Source organism: Globicephala melas, chromosome 14, assembly GCF_963455315.2.
Source record: "Globicephala melas chromosome 14, mGloMel1.2, whole genome shotgun sequence".
Lineage (NCBI taxonomy): Eukaryota > Metazoa > Chordata > Mammalia > Artiodactyla > Delphinidae > Globicephala > Globicephala melas.
In genome coordinates this window covers 88510133-88531244 of record NC_083327.1, presented here as the reverse complement: position 1 = coordinate 88531244, position 21112 = coordinate 88510133, and the positions used below count along the sequence as shown (strand labels likewise).

At 52.4% G+C, this 21112-nt stretch overlaps 1 protein-coding gene across 1 annotated transcript in view; it reads right to left on the bottom strand.

Moving 5' to 3' along the window:
• Positions 1–5626: 5626 nt before the first annotated feature.
• Positions 5627–21112, bottom strand: part of FAM120B (family with sequence similarity 120 member B) — a 104663-nt gene continuing 89177 nt past the window's right edge. Inside the window, exon 12 of the mRNA XM_060283989.2 lies at positions 5627–6553. The gene's annotated coding sequence lies outside the window, so the exon portion shown is untranslated. The remainder of the gene's footprint in view (positions 6554–21112) is intronic.

Here is a 21112-nt window from a genome sequence, read left to right as displayed (position 1 = left end):
TGAGATCCTGTCCCCCAGGACGAGGGAAGGTGGCAGTCCCAGCTCAACAGGGAGCGAGAATGATTGGGTGATGCCCACCCAAACTGGGGAGGGCAACAACCTCCTCACCCAGAAACCCTCACAGACGCCCGGAAATAATATTTAGCCAAATATCTCGGTACCCTGTCATCCAGTCAAGTCGACATTAAATTAACGATTATATAAGCTACAGGTGTATTTTACTTTTCATTTCAAAGGATGTTCTGTTGATTTGGGGTTCAGTTTTTCACCACTTAAAGTTATGTATATCGTGCCTAAAATGTTTCTATAAGGTCCTCACCTCCTGAGGTTTCTAGGACCATTTTTCCCCCACCCTCAGGTGCAAATTATTTTAGCATAATATTCCTCTAGACCGTGAACGTGGTCTCATCTGAAGGCCTTGTCCAGAATGTGCTAGATATGGACCCTTCTGGAGCTCCCTCTGACTGCAGTTGCTTGAGTGGCTTTTATAGGTCATTCAGTCACAAGTGCTCACCTTAAAAAGGCAACCTTTTAGCACTTTGATAGATCGGAGGTGCCGGCCTTTAAGGTCCTGGTTATAAAGCTGCCATTACGTTGTGACTTTGCTTTACAGATGAGTGAGTTGCATTCCCGCCTGTAGCACAGAATTGAAAGAATCTGATAATATTAGAAATTGTTGGGGGAAAGGAGTGCTTACTCTTTGGAGGTATTAGCCATGGCTTTGATTTACACACACACTGAATTGGAATGCTGTGTGGATGTTTGTTTTTTCTTTAATTATCGGAGCAGAAATGCTTTTTTGCAGTCTGCTCGACAGGGCTGCCCAATTGGGGTAGCGCTGGCTCAGAGCCGAGCCTGTGACGGGCAGGGGCTACTCCTGCGCCTCTGAGTTTCACACGCAGCCACGTTGCCTGCTCTAATTGCAAAGGCAAATCGGGCTGTGAGACAGTGACTTTGCAAGCCTACTTGAGAGGAACATGAACCACTTAGTAGGAAAATCGTCTTTATTGCTAAAATATCTCAGTGATTACCCTGATGGGTTTTCCCACTGCTTTTCTGTACCTGTTACCTAGGAGAGCCCTTCAGTAACGTTTTCTGACTCCAGGGTCTACCATTCCCTCTGTTTGTGACTTTCAGGGTGTGACTAGTAGGTCCCCTCTATCAGAATTATGTAGAGCGCTTGTTAAAAATGAATTCCTGGGCCCACCCCGGACGTATTGTCCTGGTTTCTGGACTAGGCCATGAAAATTTGCCTTAGGAAACAAACACCCAATTTGAAAACTCCCGTAACTCTTCAGGCAGGCCCAATCAGAGGAACAACCCTTAGGAGACATATAATGAAGGCTTGATTACAGGTTTGACCTTGTGCCGTTAAGAGGGGCCGGTTAGACGTGTGTGTGCGTGGTGCCAGAGCCTAGTCTACAGTGCAGCCTAGGCTGTTGGGAAGGGACAGTGGGTGTGAAGGGAACACACGGCCAGTCTGGAAACTATGAACTGGGGCGTGAGGACATTCTCAGCAGCCCCACTACCCGCAGAGATGGCTACAAGGGCTGAGCTAAACTCTCACCCGGCACAGCAGTCGGGAGAAGCTAGAGGGACGCTGGCAGGAGCTGAAGGCACCACCACGCCCACCAGATGGGCACGAAAGGAAGACGGATGCTGCCTCACCTCGCCGGCCAGCCCTCCTCCTGAGTCGGCAGCAGCAGGGCACGCCTAAACGCGGGAAGCACATTCAGGTTCCCACCCCGCAGAGGAGGCGGCAGCTATGTCCGTGGGCAATTTGGACTATGGGCGGCCTGAGGGCATGGAGAGCGGGGCCGCAAGAACCTCCTCCTACCGTTCTGCTGGTTAGGCCAGAGGGCATGAGAGCTGTCTGTTAACATCCGGGCCGGTTTACTCTCTTGGACGGGGAGGGGCTCACGGTGTGTCTGTAGTGACTCTGGGCACGTCCAGACAGGAGGAGGCCCTGACCACCACGGCCACATCACCCTCTCTGAGCAGGTGCCCGGTGTCTCTGTCCTGAAGGCATCTGTTCTCCTCTCTCCTCTAGCATGAGATTAGCTGCCCATGTGGCTCTCCCTGGTCTGAGTGCCTCCTTGGAGTGTGTAATCATCTTTGAAACATGTTTTTTCTGTAATAGGAAAATCTTTTCAAAAAACAGCCGGGGAAAACAAAAAGCAACAAAAAACCACCATGGGGTATGAATTGATATCCATAGGGCTGACTTAGAAAGTACAGGTGACCTGGAGTGTGGTCTCACACACTGTCCTCAGGCAGACCCACAACCTGTGCCCCTTCTGCAGTGAGATGCTGCTGGAGGGGCCCAGCTAGAAGCTGTGGGTTTGGAGGAGGAGTTGGCTGCGGTCCAGGGAGGCCATCGGACCCTCACTCTTAACGGACGTCAGATCTGTGGGCCACTCTCCCCGAGGCCACTTGATGGCAGTGTTGTCTCATTCGGCTGGCCATCCTGCAGCTGGGGACCTGGTGTTCGGTAAGGAAGCATGTTGCTGGCCCAAGTTCTGCCAGTGCAGACTGCTGGGCTCCTGTGAGAGCCCTGAGCCTGGTGGTAAGTCCTGTTTGGTGACCTGGAAGGAGGGTTGCCTTGCTATGCGCTAAATCCCCTCATCTTCATTTCAAAGTGGAAAGAACAGGAGATAAACGCAGAAGAATTGGTAGTAATCGATACCGGCAGAGATCAACCGAAAAGTTGGTAGGTAGTTATCTATACTGGAGGTCCTGTGTATGTGTATGGGTGGGAGGGGAGAGAGGGAGAAAGAGAAAGGGGGGGAGAAAAACATCAGAACACAGTATTTCTGTGGAAATGGGGAAATTGACGGGGTCTGCTCAGGTAGATGACTGGTGGTAGGACTGAAATTAAGACAGTATTTGTTTTATGCTACTGCACTCTCTCTCTGGGTTTTCTTTGTTTCCTGCTACCAGTAAATCCTTTTACTTCTTGAACTTCAGGATGTTCCTTTCAAATGAAATGTGATGTTATGATGCTCTAAGGACCCAAGGCTACAAACGCCGCTGAGATTCGTGGGTGAAGATTTTGTGTAGGCGCTCATGGTAGAAAGTGGCCACAAAGTCATGAGCACAATGTCCATTTAATGAAGTTCTAAATCCCAGTGAGTGGGCTGCTTACTTCAAGTAGTAACTACACCCCCAAGAAAACACAAGAAAAGACTTGCTTTTCTTGCATTTAACTTAATGCCTTTTGATTTAATAGGAGTTGGCTTCTACTGATTTCCTGTGCCACTGGCAAGGGGTACATGTGTTTTCCTTATATATCACAGGTAATTTTGCCTTTCTTCTCCTTTGCTCAGAAGAGAGATCTGGTAACCCCAAGGCTGACCTGCCCTAACTGGAAAAAGTTTAAAAAGGAAAAAGGAAAGCTTGCCATTATAATGACCACATTTTCTAAGCCAAAGGTTGAAACATGCTGTAATATACGGCCTGACCAAACATTTCAATTCAAGGCTGTCTTTCAAATATTAACACTTGTAATCGACTTGTTAAGAGTACCTGTTTAGTTTTGGTTTTCTTTCCTAACATTTATTTTTAACTATTTCAAAACCTGCACCTGGATTCTGTTTTCTTCCCGTTTTGATAATCTCATTTACTTTTTGAATTGACTGTTCAGAGCCATGAGGCTGGCCTAGAGGGTGAAGACGCTGCTGGTCCGTTTGTGACGACGTTGCTGTTTTTCCTCTTCATTTAGGATGCTGAGAACATCCACCTACAAACCCTGAAATGTTGGCTAGCGTCTCAGGAGGTCATCTTGGACTGTACGAACTCTGTTATCACTGCTTCCTGGGAGGGGTGCAGTGCACGGATCTCTGGAAGCTTGTAGGCTTGGCGAAGGCCTCCCGGAGAACTGCCAACCATCCCGCTCCCAGGCTCTGAGGCTCTGGAAGCCTTAAATGTCATAGAACATTCCCCATTTGTAGGATCCTTGTGAAACTTCTCAGAGGGAAGGGGAAGGTGTGAACAGGGAGAAAGACACAGGGTCAGGGACAGGAGACCCTGGGTAATGTCAAAGAGCCAGGGTGGTTGGTCATATTCCTTTCTGCAGGCTCTGAAAAGAGTATGAACCATGTGAGCTGGGACTTGAGAACAAAGGAAAGCCAGGGGTTTGAGGATCTTGGGGATGAGTTTGCAAGGCTCATTTGTTCCCCCAAATACCAGCTGAGCACCATCTCCGTGCCAGGCCTGAACAGACACCAGTCCTCTGGAGCTCATCTTATGTTGGGGGAAGGGAGACAGTCAACACAGAGGAATATAGGTTCTAGAGGGAGCAGAGCAGAAGGGAGACTGTGCTGGTGATTCTTCCTGAGAAAGAAGCCAAGCACTTAGTGACTCTTGTGTTGTGCCTCAGAGGGAGGCTGGGATCCTAACACGAAGGTCATGTGTTGAAGCCTCAGCTTCTTCTTGTGCGGTGTACGGTTCCCTTTGAGAAAAGCACTGGGACTCGGCCCATGTGGGCTGTTGCTAGTGGGGGTCCTGACATGAAGCACATCTAGATAAATAAAAACCTCGTCCAGACGGTGTTTCTGTTTTAAGTTCCTTAAAAACTAACAATTGGGAATGATTGAGCAATTTATGAAATACTGACTACCTTGGAACTCTGCAGCCCTTAAAAGTAGTGCCCGTGAAGCCCTTGTGGTAACACTGCAGAATATTAGGGCAGAACATTGCATGAAATCCACAGAATGAAAATTGTCTGTGCGCCATGACCAAAGGTATGTGAAAACATGAATATAATAATGCAGAAGAAAAGAGGTCCAAATTAATACAGTGGAGTGGCCCAATATGGGTGGTTTTCCTTATTTTATAGGCCTCCATAATGATACTTTGTCATTAAAAAAAGTTTTAGGTAAAGTTTTGTAAATTTAGAATTCTTCATTTAATAACTCCTCTTCCATTTTTGCCAACCTCCTCACAATATTTTATTTTGAGTGTGGATGCAATCTAGTAATCAGCTAACTTAATGAGAAAAATCCAACTGGTAATTTGGTTTGAGTTGGTAAAAAATTAGGTTGTTTGACAGAGTATCTCACTTTTAACCAGCCATGTTGACATCAAGAGATATACCTGATCATTTCCTAATTATTAACTAATAAAAACTATTGTTTTCATGGTGCTATTTTCATAAGCCACAAATATTTTGGGGGTGGGTAGGTGGGGCAAGGATGGGGCTAACTGCAGAGCGCATGCCTGCTGTATTTCAGGACTGTTGGGCAGTTAGGCAATGGCATGGCCAGAACACTAGTCTTGCTTATCTGTCGAATTATGAAACTGAAACCCTAGCCTTTTCAGAAAGAGGTGTACAAAGTCTCTGGGTCGTCTGGAGAGAATCACAGAGAATTCTGACTTCCCTCAGGCTTCATGAAGGTGAAAGGAATTTTAACCTTTAGCAAACATTACAAAATTCTAACAAAGAAAATGATATTGAAGGGTGTAGAGTTTCCCTCAAAAAGACACGCTAATAAATGCTTAGAGCCAATATGTCCCCCACAAAACAATTAAAGAAAAACTCCAGGGAAAATCACCAATGCCTTTTTTATTCCATTGGAAGTTTGGAGTAATGTCAAATATCAACACTTCAAAACCAAGAAAAAAACACATTCTTTCTTACAGTTTTCACAGATTGGAGGGAAACAAATTACTGGTCAAAACTTATCAGGAGGGCTTCCCTGGTGGCGCAGTGGTTGAGAGTCCGCCTTCCGATGCAGGGGACATGGGTTCGTGCCCCGGTCCGGGAAGATCCCACGTGCCGCGGAGCGGCTGGGCCCGTGAGCCATGGCCGCTGAGCCTGCGCGTCCGGAGCCTGTGCTCCGCAACGGGAGAGGCCGCAACAGTGAGAGGCCCGCGTACCGCCAAAAAAAAAAAAAAAACTTATCAGGAAGTTTGGTGTAGTTTTGAGGGGCATTTTAACTTTCTCTTCTCCCCTTACTAACTTTGTCTTGTCCCGTGTCCCTCGTAATTCTATGAGAAAAATCCGTATGGGATTTTACACTGGAGAGAACTTTAACATGAGATCTTCATTTGCTCAAAATTTACAGCCAGTTTTGAGCCCTCCTGATACTTCAGTGCCTCCTGTTCTGTATCTTCTATTAAATAGAAGAAAGAAATCTTCTATTTGATTCTAAAGAATCTATTTGATGTGAAGAAATCAGATGAAAATCCTATAACATCATCTGTAAATATTTCAACCCTCTAAAAGATAATGATCATATTTTAAAATATAATCACAATTTCATAATCATACTTTAAAAGATTAACTCTAATTTCTCAACGAAATATCCAGTCTATGTTCAAATTGTCTCGATTGTCTCACAAATGTCTATTTACAGTTCATTCAAACCTGGAGCCAAATAAATCAATCTCTCTCTTCAGTCTCCCTCTCTCTCGCCAATCTCTCTCTCTGTATTAATTTCTTTCAATCTCTTGAAACTCAAAGGTCAAAGAAGCCAGGTGCTTTGTACTGCAGAGTTTCCCACTTTCTGGATGTCACCGATTATATTCCTGTAGCTTCTGTGCTTGTCTTTTCCTAGAAATCGGTAGTTAGATTTAGAAGCTTGATCAGATTCAGTTCAATTTTTCATCAACAGAGCAATCTAAGTTTACATCTTACCATTGCTTAGATCGGCAAATTTGACCCGTTTCTATTAGTCAAACAATAATCTACTGTGATGTGACACATATCTAAGTACGATTGATTGTTTTAGTTTATGCCGTTGTAAGATAAACTTCAGTTTCGAAAAAAGCCACAACGTTCTTTCAATCATAGGTTCCAAACTCAGACAGGGCAGGGCTTCAAGCTTCCCGCTTGTACAGGTCAGATGTTCCTTTCCCGCTGCCCTGGGGTGGGGGCACCTGGCCTCTGCATGAGCATCTCCAGGGATGGGGGCTCGTCCACTCAGCCCATCCCCGGGGCCACGTAGGAAGCTCCCTCACAAGGTCACAGCTTCTCCTCCAGGGCAGTGCATTTTCTTCCAAGGTTTTTGGTTTTTTGATTTTAAACGGGGTTTCTATCATGTTACCCTGCTCTGTGTTAATAATGTAAATATCACTTGCTTTCTCAAATAACACACTTTGCAGGCTATCTGGCCCACTAGCTGAGGGAGTTTGGCTTGCTCTTGGGAATCCTCTTAGCTTAGCCCCTGTATTCAACACTCTATCTCCTATGCCTGCTTGTGGTCAACACCTTTGTTCATATTTTATTCTAGGGATCATAGTAAGGATGCGTTGCTATTAGTCTCATTGTCACCTCTGCCTTTATCTTTATTGCTCCTGTTGGGACTGTTTCTGGGAGAGGGACTCAGGGAACCTACCAGCCAAGGGTCTGTTCCAGCTCAGCTCAGCTCCAGATGGCTCCTCTGGGCACCGGGGCAGAGGGTCTGTGTGACCGGTGCCTCTTCTGCGAGGCCCAGGCTGTCAGGCTCCCTTTTAGACACTTCAGAGTCAAGCTATTCGCAGGCATCCAGCTGCCCTGCCTGCTCCCTGCCTGCCGGGCTCAGATCCCTGATGGCCTTAAAAGGAGAGTCAGAGGGTGGGCTGCACAGGCGCAGCTTCTCTCTGAAAGCGCCCAGGGAACAGTTTGTGGGAGCGAGAGGGTGCCTCCCAGAGCTTGGCCTCAAAATAGCCCAGTCGTCTTGAGCTACCCTTAACAGCCGGCCGTGAATCGATCACCCACAGTCTACGTAAAGCCCCTGTAAACCTATTTATATTTGATGTTTGTGCCACTCTGAACGAGAATTGAATCCAAACGATTATTCCTGGGCATATTCTTTCCTCTTTTCCTTAAACTAAAGCTATCTTTAAGTTTCAAAGGTGTCCTCTTGCCTCTATGACCTGGAATTGGGTGGCGTGTGACATGTCACATCCACTTGTGAATGTGCCGTGGCGAGGTCCAGCTGCGTCTATGATGCCAATTCGTTGTCACTGTCACTTTCAGATGGAATACTGTTGCCCAAGTGACATCAGTTTCTGGGCGGAAACTAAGTGCCTTGCCTTTTGGAGTAGATTCCATCTCAAGGAATTGTCCAGAAAAGGAGACACTTATTTATCTCAGCTTCCTCCATGACTCCATTCCAAAATCAGCTTCTATAGGGACAGTATTCCTTGCAAATGTGGCAGATGGTCAGGGCAAGATCACAGCTCTTCTCCTTCCTTTACAGCTGTGACAAGCGTATGTGACAGGAGGTTGAATTAAGGAAAGTTACAGATAGGAAGCAAATCTACGTGGATTTCCACCCAGAAAGAGTCAGAGCTGGGCTCATTCAGCAGCCGAGACAGACGTGGATGCCAAGAGGAAGCCAGGGTGTGCCATGAGCCCCAGGGTGTTTACAAGATGCCAGCTTAGAGGGGGCATCCAGGGACAATATTTTGGAAAATCTAACATGAACTGGACATTAATGTGAAATAAGGCCCAAGAAAAGGCTCCGCTTTCTCTGTGTTCGCAGGGTGACTGTGCAGCGGTGCAGTGCATGGCTCTGTGCTCGCGTCTGCACTGCACTCTGCCCACTCCCCGCCGGCACTGGAGCAGCTCTGCAGACCAACGTGGCGCAGCCGAGCCGCACCAGCACCCTCAGGCCCTGGCCTGTCTTCCCACTGTCCCTTTCCAGTGACGACGACAAGCTGCTTGCTGTGGGCCAAACACACTTGCAGAGTCGGTGGCTGTCAGCCCTGGGGCCCAATTCCCTCACTTCCCAGCCATGCGGCCTCAGACATCCTCACCTGTGTACTGTGCGCAACGCTAGGAGGAGCGGATGAAGTGACGCGTGAGTGCTCAGCCCGGACCCCGACGCGCAGCGAGGCCTCAGTGAATTGCAGCTATTTTCTTTAAGCCTCAGGCTGTTCCCGTTCTCTGGGGGGTCCACAACCGAACGCCCTTCTATCTGCCTAGAAACTTTTTTTCTTTTCTTTTTTTCTTTTTGGCTGCTTTGGGTCTTCATTGCTGTGCACGGGCTTTCTCTAGTACTCTTCGTTGCGGTGCGCGGGTTTCTCATTGCGGTGGCTTCTCTTGTGGAGCTCGTGCTCTAGGCGCACGGGCTCAGTAGTTGTGGCTCGTGGGCTCAGTAGTTGTGGCTCGTGGGCTCAGTAGTCGTGGCTCGTGGGCTCAGTAGTCATAGTGCACGGGCTTAGTTGCTCCGCAGCGTGTGGGATCTTCCCGGACCAGGGCTCGAACCCGTGTCCCCTGCGTCGGCAGGCGGATTCCTAACCACCGTGCCACCAGGGAAGCCCGTGATGTGTTACACTATCATTGTGCTCTCCTCCCAAGTCTATACTCCTATATGCGCCCTTCTCTCTTTATTCCATCCAGATGCAACCGGAGAAGGTCTTTCCTCCTAACAGAGATCAGCTATTTCACAGGAGTTTCAGACCCCTTGCCCTCTCATTGTGTGGGTCTTCTTTCCTCCTATTACGCCCTCCTCCGTTGTGAATTACTGGTCTTTCTTTAGGACTTGGTCACCTCACTGGCAAACTGATGTGCTTTAGGGCCTCCCACATAAAGAAACAAGAGAACCCCTCTGGCCTCCTCACCCCCCTCCAGCTACTGTTCCATTACTCTGATTCCCTTTATAGTCAAATTCCTCAAAACGCTTTCTGTAAACACCACTCGCCACCCTTCCCTCCACGTGGCCTCCTGCACTCTGACACATCAAAGTGCGCTTGTCAAGGCGCCACGGAGGTACTTGGGCCAAATCTAAAGAGAATCCTCTTGCTTGGCCTCCCTCTGTCTGCCTCGGCTCTGTGGCAGCGCATCTCTGGGGCTTCCTCCTGCTCCATTAGCTGCGCCTCGGACCTCTGTAGCGTTCTCCCTCCTTACCCAAGTTCTGCTGGTGGGTGTTTCTTAGGGCTCTGGAGGCCACTCTTGAAGGAACTTGGATACGCTTGGCTTTTGTTATTTAAAGTTTTGTTGGTATATTATGCTACATGACTATACCTTTTCATTAAAAACCCACAATTACATAAAGAGTCAAAATCCCACTAACCACTCCCACCAGCCCCATTCTCATCCACAGAACTAACCGCACCCCAGGCCTGGGGCTCTGGAGCCTCGCCAGCCACTTCGGGCCTCCAGGCCACCAGCCACCTCGCCTTCTCCCCTCCCCAGACAGACGTCTTCACGCCGTTAGGAAGGGCTTCCCTGGTGGCGCAGTGGTTGAGAATCTACCTGCTAATGCAGGGGACATGGGTTCGAGCCCTGGTCTGGGAAGATCCCACATACCGCAGAGCAACTAGGCCCGTGAGCCATGGCCGCTGGGCCTGCGCGTCCGGAGCCTGTGCTCCGCAACGGGAGAGGCCGCAACACTGAGAGGCCCGCGCACCGCGATGAAGAGTGGCCCCCGCTCGCTGCAACTTAGAGAAAGCCCTCGCAGAGAAACGAAGACCCAACACAGCCAGAAAATAAATAAAAATAAATAAATTAAAAGAAGCCTCAACATTTAAAAAGAATAAAGCCTCTGGGAGCAGCAACTCTGTGTCTCTCAGTGTTTCAGTCCCAGTGCTTGGAGCAAGCAGGGCACAGCGAAGTAGTGCGATACCCGGATGGCGACTTCAGGGCAGCCTGTTCGGTGCCCGTCTCACACGCACATGCCCTGAGACTACATGTGCACATGCGTAGTCAATCCTCATTACCCACGGGTTTCATACTTGTGAATTTGCCTACTTGCTAAAAATTTCCAAGGAAGGAGAAGATCGGAGATGCACAACCTCCCAGAAAGAAAGGCAAGTGAGCAACACAACACAACACAGCACAACAAACACCACACAACAGTCATCAACATTCGAGACGTCGGAGCACGAGAGCCTTCCTCCCAGATATTAGCTGTGCTCTATTTCCCAGAGTCGAGATGTCGCCCCAAAGCCTTTCCCCAATGAAGAAACCTTCATTTCTTTTTGCCTCAACAGGCCATGTGTCCAGAGTTGTTTGTTGTCTTTCATACTCTTCAATAGACTTACTTCGTTTAAAGGGGAAAAATTTGCCCAAGAACGTGGCTACTAGAGACCTGATCCAGTGCCCTGTTTCTCTGGCATCTAGATGTTCACAGATGTGGTAACGACAGTGAGGGAAGGCACAGAAAGGCTTGAGGGTAAAAGGGGTCACTGCCCTCTCCCCTTCTGGGAGCCCCTGTGCCTGCCCACAGGCCGTGGGGAGTGGTGCTGAAACCCGCGAGCTCTGTCGCCCAGACGCTTCTGCAAGCTGGTACATTCCCGCCCCGTGGCATGGAGGTCAGAGGGCTGCTTCCAGATATTCTCTTTTCTGCAGAGCTTTCTGTCCAGAGCAGCTGCTGGTTTCCCAGCCCCTGCGCCCCATTCTGGGAGGAGCCGCACTCTTTCCCTGCTCTGTTGTAAACAGTAGGTGCTCAGAGAGCCTGGGCCCGAAAGGCAGGGCAGGAGGGCACACGTAAGCTGGCGGGGGAGCAGGGCCCCTGCGAGCGGGCGGGAAGCAGGCACCGCCCGCCCGGCCTGTGGGACGCCCTGCGCGGGTGGCTTGCTCAGAAGATGGGGTTCCCTCGTCCCTTTCTGGAGCACCACGCCCTCCCCACCTCCGCCATCGTTTCCTGCTGCGGCCCCTTGCGCAGCGTCTGTCGGTTATAATCTTGTCCCCTATCGGCTGCAGCCAGGAGGGCAAAGCTTCACACGTCTTGCTCGCTTGGACGGGTGTCTGGCGCTCAGGGTGCACAGCACCTGGTTGTGGTGAACGGATCCAGCCCCTGCTCGGCTGGTGACCGTCTGTACTGCACAGCCTGTGACACGGGACAGACCACTTCAGGCCTCTGACCCTCCGCTCCTTCGGGAACACGGGTTTTGAGGGGACTCTGTGATTCTATGTCATGAGCGTGAAGCCACACTGGGAACCAGCAGACGCAAGCTGGGGAGTCGCCCTGGACAGAAATGGGTAGGCAGGAGGGCTTCCAGAACCATCAGAAAGCACTCTGTGGGGTAGAGGAAGGAGGGCGGCAACCAAGGGGACAAAGGAAAACTCCTGCCCAAGGGACAGTCCTCAGACTCCGCCCTCACCAGCCCCTCTCAGCCTGGAGGCTCGGCTCTGACCAGGAGGGCCGCGTCATCTGTAACAGAATTCATGCCATTTAAGCCTGACAGTAGGCCTACTTTGTCACACAGATGAGGAACCTGGGACTCAGAGAGGTTAAATCCTTCCCCACGGTCACAGCAGCTGGAGAGGCGAGGAGATCGCATCTGACCCCAAAGCCTGAAATGTTACAGATCTCTTAGCTTCTGACAGTTCCCTGAAAACTGCAAAGGACAGCGGTTGTTAGGAGTTCAGGCTCTGAAGTGAGAACGCAGGGTGAGACTCCTGGTGCTGCCCTGTCTGTGCCTCAGTTTCCACATCTGTAAAATAATGGGGATGCTGGTAGTATCTGTGCCGCAGGGTTCAGTGGCTTAAACTGAAAACACAGCTGACAAGTAATACGTGACCAATAAGCATTAGCTGTTACTATGGTTGTTATACTTAAAGAATTACTACAATGAGGAGAAAACCTGCTTTTCCAGGTTTATCTCCTGTTGCTTTTGAATCCCCTCCGACTCTGCTCTAGATGAGAAGTCCGTGAGGAGAAAGTGCTCAGACAGTCCATGCTGGTGGCCCAGACCTGTCTGAGGTCCCCACTTACCAGCCTTCTGGGCAGAGGAGAGGGAGAGCCATCCTCTAGGTGACATCTGCCTGACTGCTTTCAATGGTGCCTCATTTCTTTCAGGTTTTGGGATTAGCTCGTCAAGCTAGCTTGTGTGGCCACTTTGAAGGAGACGCGATCCTGGGAGAGCCAAGGACTGGGGATGACAAGGGGTCAGGGTGCGGCCGGGCCCCTCGAAGGCCTGGCTGAAGACAAGACACACCCCCAGACACGGAAGGGCCGATGTGGCCGCGGCTCAGGCCGACCCTCCCACCTGGGCTGCAGGGGCTCATGCAGCCTTCGGATCAGGAGGGGTCAGGAGAGGGAAGGAAGATGGTCGGCCCAGGACACGCAGCCCCTCTTAGGTGGCCCCTGCGCCGACCCCGCTTCTCGTTACCTGCTCTCTGGGTGTCTTCTGGCTTTGCCTTCTGCTGCCTGTCTGTCTCAAGTGCCAGCTCCTGCAGAGAAGCTGGCCGTCCCCTCAGTTTCCCATCAGCCCCCTGGGCCTTCTGCCTCTTGGGCCAAGGGCAGATTCAGACGCTACCCTTGAACTAGGAGTGACTTAAGAAGGGCAGTGAGCACGGCAGGGGCTCCTATGTGCGTCTACTGGACGCCCAGGGCTCAGCGTTGAGGCCAGGTAGCCAGGGCATGACCGTTAGGGGTGGAAGCAGAGACAGAGACAGAGAAAGACACAGGCAGAGAGAGAGACAGAGAGACAGGGGCAGAGACACACACAAAGAGGAAGGAGAGGCGTCCGGCACCTGCTGGAGGTGAGCACAGCTGCCTCTGGCTCAGCCACACCTCCTGGAAAGGACACCCCCATTTTATGGATGAGGAAATTGAGGCTCAGGGAGATTCAGGGGCACCTGGGTTTTGCTCAGCTTGTCTGAGCCTCCTTACTCCCGGGGAAGCTGTGGAGGAAATTTAAAAGGAAGAGATGGAGAGAGCAAAATTACTATGTTTGCATTGGGCCTGAGGGCAGTTTGCCAAAGGTGGAGGGAAGCCACACCTGTGCAGACCGGAGAGGCTGTGTGTGCCCAAGTCAACTAGAAGTTGCCGGGAAAGGCCACGATGGCAAGCACGACAGCTCCCCTTGGGGAGGAGGGAAGGCAGCTTAGCGTGGGGGGAAGATGGAGGCGTCTGTGTTTATTAAATCACACAGCGGGGTCTGGAGGGGGGCGGTGCCGCGGGACTCATCGGTGTGGAAGAGGTTCCCTGAGTGCATCTCACGGGGGCCTGGCTGGGAACGCAGCCGGCAGAGCTGAGCAAGGGAACAGACACACAGGACTAGCTGTGGGGCGGCTGGGGAGGAGGGTGGAGATGGCGGCCCAGGAAGGCTTCGAGGGGCTGGCGGATGCCCCTCCGTCTGGGGCCACTGTCCTGGTGGTGCCCTGCCCCACCTGAGGTAGCAGAACCGCACCCGCAGGGTAGGGAGATGCCAGGGAGTTGCCTACAGAGCACAGCGTCTGTGATCAGACCCTTGCACGGTCCTGAGCTGGGTGGAGGGAAGAGAAGAACCGACCGGGGAGAAAGGAATTCCCAGCGAACAGCTGGATCTCAGACACCGGCAGAGACTGTCAGGCGACGGTGTCTCAACGATAGTGCGCGTGTGTGTGTGACACACGAAACCGTCTAATGTCTCGTTTTATTCTCAAAACCATGCTTGGGTGCAGTAACCAGCTATCGCTATGACAACCCTGTGCTCCAAGCCATCACCCCGGTGCTCGGTGGCATTGGGCAGTAGGCTCCCTTTCTCACTCAGCGTCTGTGGGCAGCGGGCCTGGCAGGCCCCCTCCCGGGACGAGGGGGCAACTCTCCAGGCCTGGCTCTCCCATGAAGGGGTGGGAGGGCTGGAGGTGAGGACTCACTGAGCAATACCTCAGCCGACCGGCTTGTTTTCTAGCTAAGAAAGAACAGGCCCGAGGGTTCATTTGCTCGTCAGCACATTCTTCACCTCCAGAAGGGGGCAAGCGTAGGCCCAGCTGGGGGCAGATGCAGGATCTGGGGGTCAGAGCATAGCTGCAGACACCTGCATCTATTTGAGCTGGTTCAAGCAGAGGAGGACATAACACAGGGAACAGGCACTTCCGGAGTCTGAAGCCGAGGGCGGGCTCTAGCTTGGACTTCCAGAAACAACCCCTGCCCCACCCTCTCAGGACTAGCCCGGTGAGAGGGCTGGCGCTCCTGCTTCCAGGATTAGAATTCAGGGCGGTCAGATGCCCTGCAGGCACGCAGACCTCAGGAGAGGGTGCTGGTAGCTCCGTGGGCTGCCAGGCCCCACCTGCCTTGTTCTTTAAACAGTAAAGAGTGATCTGTGGGGACTTAGGGCTTCTCTGCTAAACGGCACCGGCAGAGCCTGCAGATGGGACCAGAGACGGAGCTGCTCTTCCCGCAGCCCCAAGCCTGACCCTGGATGCTCTGTGGCCGCTGTGCCTGCGTGAAGGCCCTTGGGCCCGGGCAGCCTTCTGAGCTGCCCTCAGCAGCGTGTGCAGGTGTGTGCACACGTGTGCCTGCGCGTGCGCGTGCCTGCCTACTTGAGTACGGACCTGCGTTTGGATTCTGGTTTGGAACCCTGGACCCACCACTTGTTAGCTGTATAATCTGGGGCAAAGGCACAGCTTCTCAGACCTCGGTTACTCACCCGGGAAGAGGGCTGCCAGCACCAGGCTGACTGCCCGGGAGCCTGGGAATTTCCCCAGGAGCCGGAGGGTGCTGCTGGGGTCTCCGAAAGGGCCCTGACAAGGCGCCCTCCTCCGCATCTGGGTCTCAAGCAAAATGAGACCCCCCCCCGGTCCTGGGTCATCGTGCAGTTCCAGTCGGACCAGCGACTCCCTTCCGCGAGAAGACAAACCGCGTCTTGTCCAGACACCGCGACTGTGCTTTCCAGTTGCAGGTGGTGGCGCTCGGGGCCTCACCGATAAACATTTATTGCCCAGAGCTACTGCAGACAGCGAAGGACGTCATAAAGTCAAATGCCAAATGAACGTGGCTTGTTTAGGACTCACTGGCTTCCCTAGCAGGACTTGGGAGGGTCTTTCATGGGAAAGGAACTGACCGCGGCGCCACACCAAGCAGGAGTGCAGACGGCCTGTCTCAAGACCACCTCCCTCCTCCACGCCCCACGGCTCGCCGCGGGCCAGGGCCACCTCTTCCAACCGCAGCCCCGGGGACAAACCCCGCCGGGTGGCCCCCGGCGGGGCTCTCGCTCATCCTTTCTTCGGACGCACCACTGACTGTGCTTCGGATCTCAGCTGAAGTTCGGGGCTGACCAGTGAGACCCTGCCTGACAGAAGGGTGGTAGGGGGTGAGTCTGCGATTCCTGACTTTCCTTTTTGGCTGTCTGGAGTCTCCCGGAAGCCCCGCCTTGTCTGGTCACCACACCAGCCTCCCCTGAACCTTTCTCAGTGGGACGTGGGACCAGGGGAAACAGTCCCCTTCCCTTTTTGCTCTCCCAGGCAACTGGTCACCGATCAGCAGGACGGCTGCAACCGGGGCGGGTCTGGCTGGCTGAGGAGGCATGAGAGGGACTGACACACCTTGGAACTGCCCAGATCATTCTGTTACTGAGGATACAGCCTGTATTCAGGCGTGGTCACTTGAGAAAAGAAAAACAAAACAAGACAAAACCAATGAGCTAAAACAATTAAAAGGTAAAAGGAAAAACACCAAAGTTAATTATCTACTTTTCTTTCTCTTAGGTTGTCAAAGGACGCTCATCCCCCACCATGAACCGTAAAAAACCAGGACAGAGACTTCCTTGAACCATGAGCATTTGTGGCAAGATCCACTTTTAATACGTGAAGTGCCCACGGAATCAGTCGCCATGGTGAGCGCGTCCTTGCAATAAATAACGTTCGCGTCACGTTTAGACTGCGCGAGGACTTTTACGTAACTTTCCACTGGATTCCATGGTAACGTTTGCAGTACAAGTTGTTGAAAGTGTCATTCAGCTTTTTTAAATGAGGAAACTGAGAGGATTCATGGTTTGTCGAGGCCTCTTTAAGGAACTTCAACACATCTGGGGAGACCATGAATTCTTAGTGACAGGGATGTGGTCGGGGGAGGGGAAGGCTGTGAGGAGCCGGTGGCAGCCGCTGCGCTCCCGGGTCTGCGCCCCTGTTCACCGCCCTGACAGGGAGGCACCACATCCCCGCCTTGGAAGAGGACCCCAAGGGTCAGAGAGGCTAAGGCGCTCGTCCAAGGTCACGCAGCTAGTGCCTGCTCGTGCCAAGCCCCAGTGCCTTCCTCCAGCCTCCCCGAACCCCGCCCCCCTGCCCCTGCCCACCTGCCCAGCGCCCCTGCACTGGGAAGGGCCAGAGTGTGAGTGGGGTCGTGAGCCCGGTAAGGTGGTAGAACTTTGGGGCCGAGGGCCTTACGGATCATTTAGCCCCTCATCTTAGTCCTTTTCTCCTGGCTGGTGGGCTGGGAAGCGGATCCCTGAACCCCTGTCCGCATCTTGGCCTGAACTGCCAACGTGAGCACTGATGTCCGGTCGGGCGGCTCAGGGCGCCCCCCACTGGCAGGAGGGGACTCAGCACCACGGGCTCTGCTCCTCTGCGTCTGGTCTGAGGTTCTCCTGCCCGGGAGGGAAGGACAGAGGACGCACCTTGAGATTCAAAGTTTCTATTCATAACAAAGTTCTCCCCAGAAGAAGGAAGGGGGAATTGGATAGCTCTGGGAACCAGTAACAGGATAGGGAGTTTTTAACCTGTACAGACCACCTGTTGGAATCTGGCTGGCCGGCCTGACAGCTGCTTGGTGAGGGCTGGTCTCGTTTGGGGTGGAGGGGCAGCTGTGCCCGGTCACCACCTACCCTTAGCCAGTACCTCTGCTGACAGAAGCAGTCGAGGACCGGGGTCCAGGGCGGCCACCCTTACGCTCATTAATTCTGTTCCATTGTCACAGGAACAGTCAGTGAGCACCTAGGCGAGCAAAGCTCTGCTTCCTCAGGGGGCAGATGTGAGAGGGTACGGCCTGGGTTTGGGGCTCACCTGGGGCCTGTCCAGAGGGCGTCCCGTCCCCGGGGGTGCAGGCAGGGGTGCCCCGGGTTTGGTGTGTGTTTAGTGAACGGCCCAGATGGACAGCTGCTCCATCCACTGCTAAAGGGGGGCTTATTTAGAACTCTGTCGACTTGACTTTCCAACCACTAAGACCATCTTTGGTGAGCCAAGATCAAGGGTAAACTGTGTAGCCATGAGTCAGGCTTTAGAAAAACTGGAAGAAACAGACAATCTTGTGTAGGTATTTTTTAGGTTGGCAAATTTTAAATAGAAAACTGTCTATTCTAGGAAGGATTTCTGTTGACAACTATCTCACTAGTTTATGGTGTATAGCAGCCAAGGACACTTCTTGTAGACAAAATTAAGTTCTTCCTGAAGTAGTGTTTTCGTAGGATTTGGGCCACGGGGCTCAGGTGAACTACGGTGGCCTGCAGTTTGATTGTTCTGGGAAAACTTCTTGGACAGCTGAAGCCTCCATGCACGTCCGAGCCACGGGGGCAAACCCCAGATGCTCAGACAACACTGCTAAACAGTAACTGAAGTGAGCAGAAACAACTAACATACATCACTTGAAGAGTTCCGGGTGAATTACTGTTCCGTGACAGAGGCTAACCCTCAGGAAGGTTATATCAAGCATCAAATCGTGTGTCCAACAAACATTCACCGAGCACCGAGGGTGTGCAAGCTACCCTAAGAGGGCAGTCCCCCTGCAGGGACGCGCGCCCCCGGCCCCGTGCTCCGGGCACCATCTTAGAGACGTTTTGAGTGAACGTGCTCATGTCACCAGGGCTACAGTGACACACTCAAGTGGCCAGTCCTTGGTTTCCCAGCTGAATCGGGGAAGTTCAGGGAAATCGGTCGTGTTAACGAGTTCAGGTGTATCCACTCCGGCTACTAGATTAAGGTTTTATGCGTCCATTTGGCCGAGGTGTCCACCGCTGTCCCTCCCAATGTGTCCTGTCCTCGCTCTTTGTCCTTCGAGTTCTGGCTCCAAGTCACACCGGGCAGCCCACTGGACTCCAACACAGCTTGCAGCTCTGCGCCTGGCTGGCGAGGGGCACAGTTTGTGGAAAGCAGGACTAGAGGCCTCAAGCCAAGGACCTGTGAAGAGGGTCCGCTGCAATGCAGACCCCACAAAAGCATCTTCTGTGGTGTAGCAAGGTCACCCTTTCATCTTGTTGTCCCTGGAGGGGCTGCCGGAGGGCACCTTTTGAAAGTTCGAACTCATGCACCTTTGCAAGCGATGCCTCCTCACACGGGGCCAGCCCCAGGGAGGTGTGAATTCCCGTCTGGGGGCCGTTGTGGGACAAGCCGCCTGGCTCCTTTGATCTCAGACACTCTTCAGAGTCATTTGTGCGCGGAGATGGTGCGGCCTCACTTCTCAGCCTGCTGTTGATGGCTTAGTTCCCAGAGGCGTGCGGGCAGGCAGCAGCTCTAGAAGCTGAGAGCTGCAGGCCCTGGTGTCGGCTCTCGCAGGGAGAGGAGGGCGAAACCCAAAGCTTCCATTTGCCTCTTTTATATCCACGGTTGCTTTACGCTTTTAACCTTTCACGGGCTCCAGTGAACAGACTTCAGGGGCTTGTGAGGGAAGGAACCTCAAAAGCGCATTTGATCCAGCCCTCTGCCTCAGGTGGGACCACACCCGGAAGCCCCACGGGGGGACAAATGGCGGCCGCCCACCCGCTGGAGGGGCAGCCCTGCTTGGCCTCCAGCCCCTGCTGGAGGGGGTGTGCTGGGTGGGGGCTCCAGGCTCCTGCTGGCCCGTGTGTGTGCAGACCTGTGCCGGTGACAAACAAGCCCAGACTAGCTGGGCCCTGGTGACGACTCTGGGCCTGTAAGCAAAACCACCAGACACATCTGCTTGCCTCTCACAGGTTTAAAAATAAATTATGCACTGTGGGAAAGGTCCCCTTTCCCTCCTGCCCTGCACCCTTGTCCCAGAGGCCGTGTCGAGCGCCCTCTGATACCACTGCCTGCCCTCATCGCCCCTCTGTGACCACGTTTCCTGCAAAGGCAACCCCCCGGCTGATTCTTTCTTTTTTTAAAATAGAAGTTTTAGCTGTAGAACAATATAATTTGACATCTGTACACACTACAGTGTGATCACGACCACGAGTGTAGTTTCCATCTGACACAATACAGCTGAGTATCTATGAGCTTGTTTTTGTTTTGTTTCTCAGATTCCACAGATGAGTAGAATTGCACAATCCATCTTTCTCCATCTGACTTATGTCACTTAGCAAAATACTTTCAAGGTCCATCCATGTCGCACGTGGCAGGATTTCATTCTCTGTGATGGCTGAGTAGTATTCCATTGTATATACGTACCACATCTTCTTTATCCATTCGTCTGTCGATGGACGCTTGGGTTGCTTCCACGTCTTGGCTGTAAAGACACTCATAAATAGTGCTGCGATGAACATTGGGGTGCATATAAATTTTTGAATTACTCTTTTTGTTTTCTTCAGACAAAGGCCCAGAACCAGAATTGCTAGATCGTATGGTAGCTCTACTCTTAGTTTTTGAGGAACTTTCACTCTGTTGCCCACAGTGGCTGCACTGACTTATTGTACATCCCCGCCAACAACACACGAGGGTTCCTCTTCCTCCAACATCTGTTGTCTCTTGCCTTCCTGATGGTAGCTCCCAGGCTGACTCGTAGCTTGCTTCCACTTCTGTAACTGCGTGGGGTGCAGGGGAAGTGTTGTTTGACTGACACCTGTGCCAGCCCCCTTTTCCCTGAGCCCTTCTCCCAGTTCGGCTGGGAGGTGGGGGGATGCCAATGCCTGCTCCCCTCCAGGCCACGCTGATCCACCAAGGCTGTCTGTCACTGGGAGCCGAGTTTCTCCTCCAAGCAGAGCGGACCCGTATGCACAAGTGCTGAGGTACCATCCCCATCAGGAGCCAGGGAAAAAGCCACTACGAGCCTAAGTAACATCTTGCAAAGCTGGTCTCCTCCTCCCAGGCCATTCCTTCTCAGCCCTCCTCTCACGATGCCCTGGCCGACAGTGCTGGGGGCCACCTCCGCCTACGGGCCAGATGCCCCGCTTCCTTCGCCGGGCCCTCACGTGATCGACCCCAACACTGCCGCCGGTCTAGGCAGTGGGGGCCTTGGGTTGGCGGTACACAGAGAGAAGGTTCTGCTACCAGGGGTGACCCTCGCACTCGGCGCTGCCTGCAGTGGTGGTGTGGGCCCTGAGCTTCATCCATTGCTGGCCCGTTGGGGGCACCTGTCTCTTTACCTCCCCTCCCCACCCGCCCCAACTCTGTGCACAACACCCGAGCTTGATGCTTAGGAGGTGCTCAACACTAATTCAAAAAGATACACGCACCCCAGTGTTCAGTGCAGCACCACGTACGATAGCAAAGCCGTGGAAGCAACCTAAATGCCCGTCGACAGATGAATGGGTGGACATGTGGTGCACATATGCAAGGGGATACTACTCAGCCACTAAAAAGGAGCGA